Genomic DNA, 13,202 nt, shown 5'->3' with positions numbered 1-13,202 from the left:
TTCTACCTTTGACAAGAACTTCTATTGTGTTTTCAAGGTAGGTGATATCTCAATGCTAAATGGGGCAGTCCACAAAGCTTAGTGACTTTCCTTCCCCCACCCAACCCTCAACACTACAAAATATGTAAAACGACTTTTAAACATCCAGTCTCATGGGAAAATAACATGTTCCCTTTTTTGGGTAGTAATTTATTAAAAGAAAGAGACCAGTTCTGGTTTGGAGAGTCTTTTTTTTTTTTTTAAGAGTTCATTTATTCATTTGACAGACAGAGATCACAAGTAGGCAGAGAGGCAGGCAGGGGATGGGGGGGGGGAGCAGACTCCCTGCTGAGCAGAGAACCCGATGGGGGGCTGGATCTCAGGACTCTGAGATTATGACCTGAGCCGGAGGCAGAGGCTTTAACCCCTGAGCCACCCAGGCAACCCTGATTTGGAGATTCTTAAGGAAAAATAATGTAACTATCACCAAAAGTATTAAGGTGTCAAGCCTGCTGCTCACAATTCAGGCTAAGTTTACTTTATACCTTAAAATGGGACAGATGTGCTTGAAATCTTTACAACCTGAATAGTAATTTCAGTAATTTCACTTTCTGCTTCTTCCCCAATTATTGGAACTCCGAACCTTTTCCTTTTTCCTCTCCCAGGAGGTTCAGTGCCTGAACAGTGAGGTAGTCAGAAAAGCCAAGAACCAGCATTCTTTCCTCTCCTCCACGGTGTGATCAGACATGAGAATCAAGCTCTCCAACCATAAATGGCTAGAACCCAAAGAGAGCAGACTAGTGGATTCTCTAGATTCTGGAGCAGGTTGCTCTCTGGTTCTTGCAGATGTGGCCATTCCTCCTACTGGAAGAGAATACCCATACTCTGCTCTAGACTTCAACTAAGGTAGACATGAACAGAGCAGACCACCAGAAAACTTGGTTCTAAGCAACATGGAACCACCTCACCTAGGGAAAGAAATCCTTTATATGTTGGGCCTGTTTCCTCAGATTATTATATTGAGAATAGAGCCAAAGTACCATCTGGTTAGATGGAGGCCTTGACTTTGTCTATGTATAGTAATGGGTGCCTGAGAGGGAAGGATGACACATTAAGAACAAGATTTAGGTTCTCTTGGGTCCAGGGCCAAATATCAACTCAATTTGCTTCCTAAATTTCACATCAACATCAACTTCCAATACACACATAAGTTCCAAAAGAAATATCTAAGTCCAAAGAAAGTCTATCACATCTAGTAAAATCTTCACATTGCAAGGAAAATAAAAATATTCTGAAAACAACTACTTATTTTTGCAATAGCAGTGGTAGAAGTGAGACCTGTTTTTGCACTGATTGTAATTTATGAAAAAGCTTAATAAATAATTATGATCATTTTAACAACTTTGCTAAAAGAATAAGATAATTGTATTTTTTTCTATTTTTTGATACTTTCTATAATATTTGTTTTGCTGTCTTTAATCTTAAGCATATCAATAATAGTAACTCACACTTACATTGTGTTGGTTAAAAATTATTCAGAAGCCGATAGAAATTTCAAGACTCTAAAAACATTCTCCTGTTAAAACCAGTACCCAGAATATGCCCATAGCCTTTGTGATATATATACATACAAACATAAATACATAACAGGTAATGGAACAATGAAATATCTCCCTGCCTTTTTCTTCTCCCCATGTTCTGTCTTTCCTTCTTGAACTTCCTTCATCTAATTTGTTCAGATAGCCAAAACAGTTAAATAAAAGAATTTTATTATTATTATCACCATGGTTGTGACATGTTAAATGTTGCATGCTCTCAATTTCAAAAGTAATTTGTTGGAGTTCCACTTCTACATCCATAGAAAATCCCCTACTAATAACAGTTGATAAACTCTGGGAAAAATATAAAAAACAAATACCTCAGGATTCTTCAAAGTAAACAAAAGCAGGCAGACTGTGGAAGAGAATAGACACTTGTGGAAACACCTTCTGGAAGTGAGTTTCCAGATCTATCGTGGCCTTTCCCTAAATACCATCCATACTGTAGAATGGCATAGTGCACGTGGCAAAAACTTTGATAGAAAGCCCTTCATCATTCTGGCCAGACAAATCAGAGAAAAGACCTCTGGCAACAACCACTACTGAGGAGTGAGAAAAAAGTCCCAAAGGAGAGAGAGCCAGAGAAGGTAATCCCCCAATTCTGTATCTAAACCCCATACAAGTTTAGACTGACCTCTGAACTGTGCATATGTAGGACAAACTCAAAGCAGCACAATAATGGCTTAAAAAGCTAAAGCGAGATTTAGTTGAACTTAACTTCCAAATATAGAGAGTCAGATGGAGTTTACAGTGAGTGTAACCTGGTGAATTGCCTGCCAAATGAAAAACATCAACATTCTTCAGAGGCATATAGCAGAATCCACAGTCTACACAACAAAACATTAACAACATCCAGGATATAATAAGAAAAATAATTACTCAGCATAAAAAGATCCAGGAAAATGTGATTCATTCTCAAGGACAAACATAATGAACAGACACCAGTCCAGAGACGACACAAAAGTTGAAATTATTAAACAAGGCCTTTAAGGAAACTATTATAACTATGTTTAATGAAGTAAAGGGAGATAGGCTAATGAGGAATAAAAAGAAAGTCTTAGGATAGACATAAAAGTGAAAAAATAGAAATTTTATATCTGAAAAATATAATACTTTCAATAAAAATTGGACTAACAGAATGGAGAAGTCAAAGAAAAGAGTCAGTGAATTGGAAGATAAATCAACAGGAATTATTCAATATTTAAAAGAGAAAGAAGAGATCTGGGGGGAGGGCAGTACAGGGAACACCATCAGAACCCAGTGAAGCAGTATCATAAGTTCTAATATATGGGTAAGCAGTATCCTGAAAGGAGAGGAAGATGGGGTGAAAAAATACGTAAACAAATAAGTGTGAGAAAACCTCTCAGGCCTGAATAAATTACCTAATGAAACCCAGTACATTCCAAGCAGGATAAAACCAATGAAAACCACATGTCAGCTACTGGAAATCAAAGTTAAAGATAAAATACTGAGAGCAGAGAGAGATAAACAATACATTTTTTATAGAGAAGCAATTCAAATGACAAAAACTTCCCATTAAAAACCACTGAAACCAAAAGATAGTGAAACAAGATTTGTAATAGGCTTAAAAAGCAAATAACTATTGACAAAGAATTATGTATCTAACAAGCATATTCTTTTAAAAAATGAAAGCAATATGAAGACATATTCAGACACAAGGAAGCTAAAAGAATTGCTCACCAGCAGACTAGAAAACTATAAGAAATAATAAAGGTTTTACTTCAGACTGATGAGAGATTATATAAGAGGAAAATCTGAATCTTCAGGAAGGAATGAAGATTAGAGATGGAAAATATCTGAATGAGTTTAAAATACCATTTCTTAGTCTTTTTTTTTTTTTTCAGTTGTATGAAAACCAAATTGTCTTGTGGGGTGTTTGTATAAATAGATGCAACACATATGACAAGAACCAAAAAGACCAGGATAGGGTCAGTAAGGTCACTATAGTTGTAAGAGTGCTACATTTTATGTGAACTAGTTTGACATTAACTCCAGATTGTGAAATGTTAAGAATGTATATTGTAATTCCTAGAGAAACAGTTTTTTAAAGCCATACAAAGAAGTGTGACAAAAAAATCAATAGACAATAAAATAGAATACAAAAATATTAAATCTTAGGAAATATTTTAGACTAAATAATAATGAAAATACAACATATCAAATGTGTGAGATGGAGCTAAAGTAGTGCCTAAAAGGAACAGTACAGATTAAATTCTTAAATCAAAAAGGTCTAAAATCAATAACCTAAGGTTCTACTTTAAGAATCTAAAAAAAAGAGGAGTAAAGTGTACCCAAGATAAATATAAGGATATAAGGACATAAATCAATCAAACAGAAAATAGAAAAAAAAATTGAGAAAATAAGAAGCCAAGAACTGTTTTTTCAATAACATCAACAAAATTCTTTGAGAAAACTGCTACCTAGACTGTTTAAGAATAAACAAGAGAAAAAAATCACTAATATCAAGAATAAAAAAGTGCTTTTCACTACAGGTCCTAAAGATATGAAAGGAGAAGAAGATATAACAAACAACTTTATAGCAACAAATCTAACAATTTAGATAAAATGGTCAAATCTCTGAAATTTTCAATTTAGCAAAATTAACATAAGAAACAGAAAATCCTCATAGTCCTATATTAAATAAGCTTATTCATTACCAAAAATCTTACCACAAAGACACTTCCAGGTACAGGTGGTTCTCTCAAGTAGTCAAGAAAGAACACCAAACTTACACAAGTGTTTTCAGAAAATATGGTAACATTTTGAGATGTACATAACTATAATACTAAACCTCACAAAATCATTTTTTAAAAGGGAAATGCTTTTTCCCTATATTCATGATCCCTCATGAATATAGATCCAGAAATCTTTTTTTTTTAAGATTTTATTTATTTGACAGACAGAGATTACAAGTAGGCAGAGAGGCAGGCAGAGAGAGAGAAGGAAACAGGCTCCCTGCTAAGCAGAGAGCCCAATGCGGGGCTTGATCCCAGGACCCTGGGATCATGACCTGAGCTGAAGGCAGAGGCTTTAACCCACTGAGCCAACCAGGTGCCCCTAGATCCATAAATCTTAAGTAAAATATTAGTATATCAAATCCAGAAGTAAATTTTTAAAGGTATAATATATACTGATCATAAAGAGTTTATTTCAGGGCTGAAAATTCGATTTAACATTTGAAAATCAACATAGTTCACTGTATGAGTAGAAAATAGAAGAAAATATATGATCATTTCAATGGATAGTAGAAAACCATATGACAAAATCCAATACCCACTCATGATAATAATAAAGAAATAATTGTGCAAATATGTTTTATAGGTTACATCAATCTGATTAAGAGAATTTACAAAAAAAATACAGCTAACATTATATTTTTGCTCTCCCACTAAAACTGAAAACTAGACAAAAGTGTAACAACTCTTTTTTTTAAATTGTTCATTATAACATTGTTAATGAAAGCAAGTAGGTGGACCTTTATATCCATTAACAAAATATTAAAAAGTGCCTCAACTCTTACCATATCTATTCATCATTGTACTGGAGGTCCTAGCCAATGCAATATGGTGAGGAAAAGAAATAAAAGGAATAAATTGGAAAGGAAAAAGTAAAAGTGTTCTTATTTGTGGTAACATGATTTTTAGGTCAACAGTTCCAAGGAATCTACAAAACAATCCCTAGTTGTCTATAAGTGACTTATCAATGTTGTATGAAACAAGTTAACATACAAAATCAACCATATTTTAATATGTTAGCATCAAACCACTGGAAAGTAATGCCCCAAAAGACATTAAATTCTTGAGAATAAGTCCAACAAAAGATGCCCAAAATCTCTACACTGAAAATTACAGAACATTGGTAAGAGAAATTAAAGACCTATATAAAATTCCAAACCATGTTTGTTAACTAGAAGACTCAACATTGTTTAAAACAGCAATTACCCCCATATAGATTTATAGATCCCATGCAATTCCAATCAAAATTCCGCCAGGCTTTTTTTTTTTTTTAAACAGAAATTACAAGCTGATTCTAAAATGCATATACAAGTTTAAATAACTTTAAATCATTAAAATTATTTTTTTAAAAATTAGAGGGCTTACACGATCCAACTTCAAAACTGAATATAAAGCTACAGTAATGGAGGCAAAGGTCCTGGCAAATCATTATGCTGGGTAAAGGAAGCCAGATACAAAACCGTATATATTGTATGCTTCCATTTGTATGAAATTGTAGAATATGCAACCGATTCTATGGTGTCACATAGCAGATCAGTAGCTGGTACTGGGCAGTTAGAGCAGGTGAGAACAGGGATGGATACCAAAGGGAACAGAGGAATGGAAAGGTTCAGTTATCAGAAATTTAAATAGGGGCTCCTGGGTGGCTCAGTGGGTTGAAGCCTCTGCCTTTGGCTCAGGTCATGATCCTAGGGTCCTGGGATCCAGCCCCACATCGGGCTCTCTGCTCAGCGGGGAGCCTGCTTCCCCCTGTCTCTCTGTCTGCCTCTCTGCCTACTTGTGATCTCTGTCAAATAAATAAATAAAACCTTAAAAAATTTTTAAATAAAAACAGGGAAAAGATGAGTCAGTTATCTTGATTGTAGTAATTGTTTCAAAGATGTGTACATCCGTCAAAACTTATCAAATTGTACACCTGTACATTATATTGTAATACATTATACTAACTACTAATCTGTATGTTCTCTGCCGTTTATGGAATATAAATTATACCTTTATAAAGCTGTAAACAGGAGAAAAAAAATTGTTGAAATTTTATATTTGAACGTTGAATAATAAAAAGAACTATCGAACTTTAAACTCTTGCAGTGGTAGTTCGCGATAGTTTCACCGTGGATCTGCGGTCTGGGATGCTAGAGAATCCTTTCAGGTTGCCTGCAGTAACCCACTGCCCACCAAAGGGTTTGGGGGCCACACTCAGAAAACAGCTTCCTAGTCCAAAATTAGACACACTGACCTTAGTGGGGGAACTCACCTAATGGTGTGTAAGGCTTGCCCCCCAAACAATCAGCCCCTGTCGAGGGACACCAGGAAAGGTCAGGCAGTTGGAAACTGAATTCCCTCCACTGCGACCTTCCGCCCTTGCCACACTCCCTCTGATCCCTTCCTGTCTTTCGCCTTCCTGACTCCTTTTCCTTTCCCCACAGCCTGGTCGTCACCCTATCTTTCCGTTCCACCAGGTTTTCCCTCTTTCCGAGGGCATCGCAGCCTGCTCTAGACCCGAGACCCTCTCCAACCCCAGCCCTGTTTTCTACGCTGATTTTCTCGGCGATTAGTGTGGATGAAAGAGGCAGAACGGGAGACGACGATTGCTCCGCGCCAATACCGCAGCCTCTTCCCACAGCCTCCCAGACGAAGTCCCCAGCGTCCCCAGCCGGTCTCTCACCCGCCTGCCGGGACGCCTCTGCTCCCATTCAGACGGCGAGAAGGTTGACAGTGCCTCGGCCCGGCGTTATATCCCGCCCGCCTTCCGGGGGGCCGAGCAGCCGGGTGGGCTCGGACAGGCTCTACTGGAAGGAAGAACGCGCTCCGTTGCTCGGCAACAAGCAGCGCGTCCTCCGCCGCCTCGCGCCCGCGCTCTGACTCTTGTGGATCCCTCCGCGCTGTGGGTCCCAAGCCGGCGGAAGCCGCTCCAAGGGGCGCCTTTGGAGACCACAAGCCAAAACTTAAGCTGACCTCTGCTTTCTGGGCTTTTGCTGGGACTCTTGCTAGTCGCAAAGAGCTTCCTGGCCTGGAGTCTCCTAGATCGGCCGTTTATGCCTCCTTTAAACCAACTGCTTACTTGGCACTCACGTTCTTTATGCATTTAAACGAATTGTGCTAGAGGCATGAGATTCAGACTTCTGGAGAGTTCCTATTATACTCCTAGGTTCAGCATCGTCAGAGTTTCTGATGTCCAGAGTTTCTGATGTTATAAGAAGCAATAACTGGCATTCTCTGTTAAAGTTGAATACACACATACTCTATGACCCAGCAATTCCACTCCCAATAGGAATGCATGTAAACATGCACTAAGAAACATGTGCATCAATATTCATAGCAGTTTCATTCATGATAGCTAAAAACTGGTAAATAACCAAATGCCCATCAAAAGTAGGGTGCATAAATTAATTGTGGTATATTCATAAAATGCAATAAAGGATGTGAACAACCTTCATCTGTGTAAAACAACATAAATGAATCTCTATGAGCTAATATGCCAAACATAAGGAGTATACACTATATGAGTCCATTCATGTAAGGTTTATTTTATTAATTTTTTATTTAAATTCAATCTAGTTAACATCTAATGCATTATTAGTTTCAGGGGTAGAATTTAGTGACTTATCAGTTGCATATAACACCCAGTGCTAATTATATCAACTGTCCTTCTTAATGTCCATCACCCAGTTACCCCATCCCCCCACTCCTCCCAACAACTTTCAGTTCCTTTCCTATAGTTAAGAGTCCCTTAAGAGTCTCCTATTGATAAGCTTTTCCTCCCTCTCAGTTCTTTTTTTTTTTTTTTTGAGATTTTATTTATTTATCTGACACACAGAGAGAAATCACAAATAGGCAGAAAGGCAGGCGGTGGGCTGGGGAAGCAGGCTCCCGGCTGAGCAGAGAGCCCTATATAGGACTTGATCCCAGGACCAGGAGATCATGACCTGAGCAGCATGCAGAAGCTTAACCCACTGAGCCACCCAGGCACCCTCCCTCTCTGTTTTTATCTTATTTTATTTTTTCCTTCCCTTCCCCTATGTTCATCTGTTTTGTTTCTTAAATTCCACATATGAATGAAATCATCATATAAGGTTTAAAAACCAAGACAGCAAAAACTATGGCACTTGTGGATGCATGCTCAGCTGCTGTATTACAAAAAAAAAAAAAAAAAAAAAAAAAAAGTAATAACAGTAAGAGTCAAAATAGTGGTCATTTTGGGAGTGGAAAAGGTGACGGTGATTGGTGGACACAGCAAGGAGGAATCCTGGGATAGTAGCACTATTCTGCATTTTAACCTTGGTGATGGTTGTTTGACTTTTCTTTTTGTGATAAACCCCTGTTTTCTATTTTGTTTATTTTTCTGTGTTATATTTCACTATTATTTTAAAAACCAAAAGAAAATCCAATTAAATGCCATCATGTAAATGAAGGTGTTTTGCTCAGTGCCTGGCATTCAATGGCCCCCAAGTGTTGATTTTATATTGCTCTACTTTCTACCAATCTCTCCCTTTCCAAATACTCAGGCAACTAATAGATGAGATCACGGAAGTGGCAGGTTAAATCTTCTGGAAGTCATCCCTGAGACTGATGCTTCCCAGAAATTCAAAATAGAAGCATGCTCTGCAACACAATTCCCTGGTGCTGGGCCTCAAAGCAGCCCAGTTGTGCAGAAGGATGCACTCAGAAATTCTCAGGCCTCCCTCAGGCAGCTCCCACTCTCCAGACACAGAGCCCAGTAAGGATACCGAGTTTTGCCAACTGTGCCAGTCGCTTTGCTCCCTGGGATTCTGCAACCTCTTCTGTAAAATGGAGATAATAATCTTACCTCAAAGGTTTGTTGCTTTACTCCCCAACATAATGAGTTTTAAATGGTTGCTGAGTGTCCACAAGACGAGCAGCATTTGACAGAGAAAGATCTGCTGTCCCTGAGGTTTCACTACACCCACATCATGTACCAAGGCCTTGTGGCTACTCCTTGAGGGCAGCTTTGCCCTAAGTGTGGAAGTAACCCCTCCAGACAATAAGTGCATCCCTTTCCTTTGCTAATTAAAATAATGAGCAAATAACTAAAATGCTTAGTGTGAATTGTTCTTGGACCATCCTGGATGCTGCATAAAAATAATATATAGGCCATATTCCTAAAATAGAAAAATTTTTAAACTAACGTAGCCCTGAAACATGTTATGGTCAGGAAGCAATTTATATGGTAAATAAACATTGTTCATTAATGCTTTTATAATACAAAATGGTAACAAGTATTTAGATATTGATACCATAGGATAATACCATCCATGAGACAGATACTATTAGCTTCATTTTATAGGTAACTTACTGATGTTCAAAGAGATCAAGGATTTACCTTTGATCTCCTAGCTAATAATCAGTTCTGAGGTAATATTTATGGCCAGTAGCAGGTATAGATAACACTTATAAACATTAGGAACTGTAGGTCTAAATGAAAGAAAGAGAGAGAAAAACAGAGAAAGAGAAGGAAGAAGGGAGGAAGGGGGAGAAGAAGAGAAAGAGGGAGGGTGGAGGAGGGAAGAGGGAAAGGGAGGAGGGGGAGGAGAGGGGGAGAAGGAAAGAGAGAAAGAAAAAGGAAGAAGAGAAAGAATACTTAGTGATCTAAAGACATTTTAAAATTCATTGTTGATATTGTAATCCTTCTGTATGAAAATGTTAATACTCTAGGTTCTGTTTTATAGAAAAGGGCATTAGACTCAAAGAACAGCATAAAATTACTCAATCATTGAAACGTAAGATTTCTCTTATGTTTTTGTCACTCTTAAACCACCACCTACTAGTCCTCTTGTCCTCTAATTTTGGAGCCTTCTATTGGGTTCACTGCATAGCAAGTAAAGGAAGACCCAAAAATTCAACTTCCACACCGTCAAAATACCCTCATAGAACAAATTCCAAAGTTCTCCAAAGAGAACGCAAGCCTCTTCATAATTAGGACCCTTCCAAAGGTCTTTTTGGAAAATAATAATTAAATGTATAACTTGACTTTATATTATGCACCAAAATAAATTCCAACTGGATGTAAGATTTTGTTATACATAAGAGTAGCAGTTATAGATAAGACTTATAAACATTAAACCATAAAAGGCAGAAACTCTGGTTAAAATATTGATGGTTTTTTAAAAGTGTCTATGTGTTGAAAAATAAGCAGAATTATAATGCAAATGAAAACCTGGTGGAAAACTCGCAATATTTATGACAAACATGGGATTAATATTCTTTAGATGAAAAACAGAGAAACACTCAAAATTTTTAGTTTGTTAGTTAGTTTTAGTTTAGTTTAGTTAGTTCCCAGAAGAAGAAATATTTATGGCCAGTAGAAATATAAAAACATTCAACTTCAGTAGTAATCTCAGAAATGCAAATTAAAATAATGCTATATATTTTTTGCCAATCAAATTACAAGGTTAGTAATAGAGTTCCTGCATGGTACTGAAGAAATAAGATCACTCATAGATGTCTTTGTTTATTTGTTTATTTTTAAAGATATTATTTATTTGACAGAGAGAAACACAGCGAGAGAGGAGGCCTAGCAGGCAGCCTGATGCAGGGCTCGAACCCAGGACCCTGGGATCATGACCTGAGCTGAAGGCAGATGCTTAATGACGAACCACGCAGGCACCCCCACTCATAGATTTCTGCTGCCATTTTGCTAGATGTCATTTGCTGGATATCCTTCATTCCTGCAGCACCATTGCACGGACATTGCCCAAACCCAACTGGAAGCCCAAAGGCAAGGAAAGCTGGACGATATGTGCAGAGAACAGAGGCAGAGAATTGAGTAGAAAGAAGAAGGGGCTAGAGAGAAAAACAGAGAATAACCAGAAAAGTCTATTACCAAAGTTGCCTGTACTGCTTGAATCCATAGACACTAACGTCCTAAAACAGCTTCTCCTGCCTTAAGGTCCCCCCCCCCCCCAGCATTGCTTACCCTCAGCCTTCTCCTAACACCCTGCTCACCCATCTTACCCCTAGGTGATCTACTTAACATACCTCAGGGCCTCCCTCCTGACCCTAAACTCTGACTTGATTCTAACATCTGAGCTTATGGAGTTCAGAAAGGGACCTGTGGGAAGCCACCCATCACCCTTCCCTGGGGTGCCTCAAAAAGCCAGACCTGATCTCAGGGTTTTTAAGGTAAGATAAAAATAGCAAGCACTGAGCAGAAAGAAAACTCTGTGAGTAAAACTATCCATTTGAAAAGAAGATACAAATAACACTAATAAGCCTAGTCCAAAGCAGGTGGACCTGGCTGAGAATTAAGGATTTATTTTTCTAGGACACGGTGGCTGGTATTTAGCATTCCAGTTACCCTTTACACTTCCAAAGGGCTTTGCTTAGGTGTTCTCCAAGTATGGTAATGCACTAGAGACTTTGCTGAGTTTGAGGTCAAAACCATTCCTTTTCTAAAGGTAGGTATGTAAGACTGCTGGATGTGCTTTGTAGCCTAAACATTGAGCTTAGAGAACCAATGCCTGGTTTAAGCTTAGAAAAACTAACAGCTCTCCCTGAGTAAGCTGTAAAAACAGAAGCTGCATTTAGCCAGAAACTGCTCGCAGCCTGAGATTTCTGTGTACCAGCCCACTTCCCCTGAATGCATCTCCCCCGGACCAATCCAAAAAAAAATTAATCAGCTTTGAAGATGTGTGATTTTTCTGTTCTCCCGTAAAGGAAATATTTTATTCTATCCACCCGGTTCTGATTACTAAATGAAACGGAATTCAAAAATTTATTAGAGCCTTGGGGCGCCTGGGTGGCTCAGTGGGTTAAAGCCGCTGCCTTCAGCTCAGGTCATGATTTCAGGGTCCTGGGATCGAGCCCCACATCGGGCTCTCTGCTCAGCAGGGAGCTTGCTTCCTCCTCTCTCTCTGCCTGCCTCTCTGCCTACTTGTAATCTCTGTCTGTCAAATAAATAAATCTTAAAAAAAAATAAATTTATTAGAGCCTTGTCCTCAGGACCTTCTTAACCCATCCAAGCCCTGTCTGAAATGTGGGTTGTTGTTCATGTGAGTCCCAGGGATCCACCCTGAAACTCCAGTTCTTCTAAGCCCCCTTAGCAGAAGAAATTAAGCAATTCATGAATCTTCACTTCAGCAAATGGGCCTGTATCTGGCAAAAGTCTTTTGTGATTTGGTCTTTTCATATACAATACTGTTCTTTTTTTTCTTAATGAAGACTTGGCACCCCGCCAAGTTTTCTTGCACATGCAAGGTAATATTCAGAGTCTTTAATATTTGAAGGACCCATGGTAAGCCCAGCATGTTTGGTTGATTTTAGTTGGATTCCCAGGAATTCCCCCTTTTTTAAGGGCATCTATGTCAAATAGTTCTTTAAAAAATGGATGGAACTTTCCTTGCTGTAATGTTATCTTGGGTTTTGAGTATTTTAGGAAATGTCCTAAGTGATAATCCTCCAACTGACCCTAAGTGGTTTCTTCTTCTAACTCTGTCCATGAGAGAGGAAGTGGCAAAGGAGGTCCAAGGGAGAAGGAAGAAAATATCTAAGTGAATCAAGTGTCCTGTCTTCTCTCCATGCCCCCCAAGTTCAGATGCTGAGGACAGAATGGCCTCCCAGAAGGCCAGACTCACTCCCTTCATCTTCCAACTGAGCTGCCTGCTGGATCCAGGCCCGGGTCTTGGGTCTTGACTGAGGTTGCCATAGCCAGGGCAGTGTGCAAGTCTACCATCTCGGGGACCCTTGAGAATCACACACTAGCTTCTGAGGCCCGGCCTCTACCATCAGCCACTCCCTAGAAAGCGGCCCTCCAGGTCGAGGAGATTAGGAGGGGATTCTAGGCAGGGTCCCCATGGAAGATGAGAAGCAGCCCTTGAGAACTGCCAGGCATTCAGTCTCTCCAAAGAAGCTC

The 13,202-nt window shown here is 38.8% G+C and overlaps 1 protein-coding gene across 1 annotated transcript in view; it reads right to left on the bottom strand.

Moving 5' to 3' along the window:
* Positions 1-7,158, bottom strand: part of TTC6 (tetratricopeptide repeat domain 6) — a 214,642-nt gene extending 207,484 nt beyond the window's left edge. Inside the window, exon 1 of the mRNA XM_032344066.1 lies at positions 6,999-7,158. The gene's annotated coding sequence lies outside the window, so the exon portion shown is untranslated. The remainder of the gene's footprint in view (positions 1-6,998) is intronic.
* Between the last annotated feature and the right edge of the window lie 6,044 nt (positions 7,159-13,202).

The sequence above is a fragment of the Mustela erminea genome, chromosome 5 (assembly GCF_009829155.1).
Source record: "Mustela erminea isolate mMusErm1 chromosome 5, mMusErm1.Pri, whole genome shotgun sequence".
Classification (NCBI taxonomy): Eukaryota; Metazoa; Chordata; class Mammalia; order Carnivora; family Mustelidae; genus Mustela; species Mustela erminea.
This window is presented reverse-complemented; position numbering and strand designations above follow the sequence as displayed.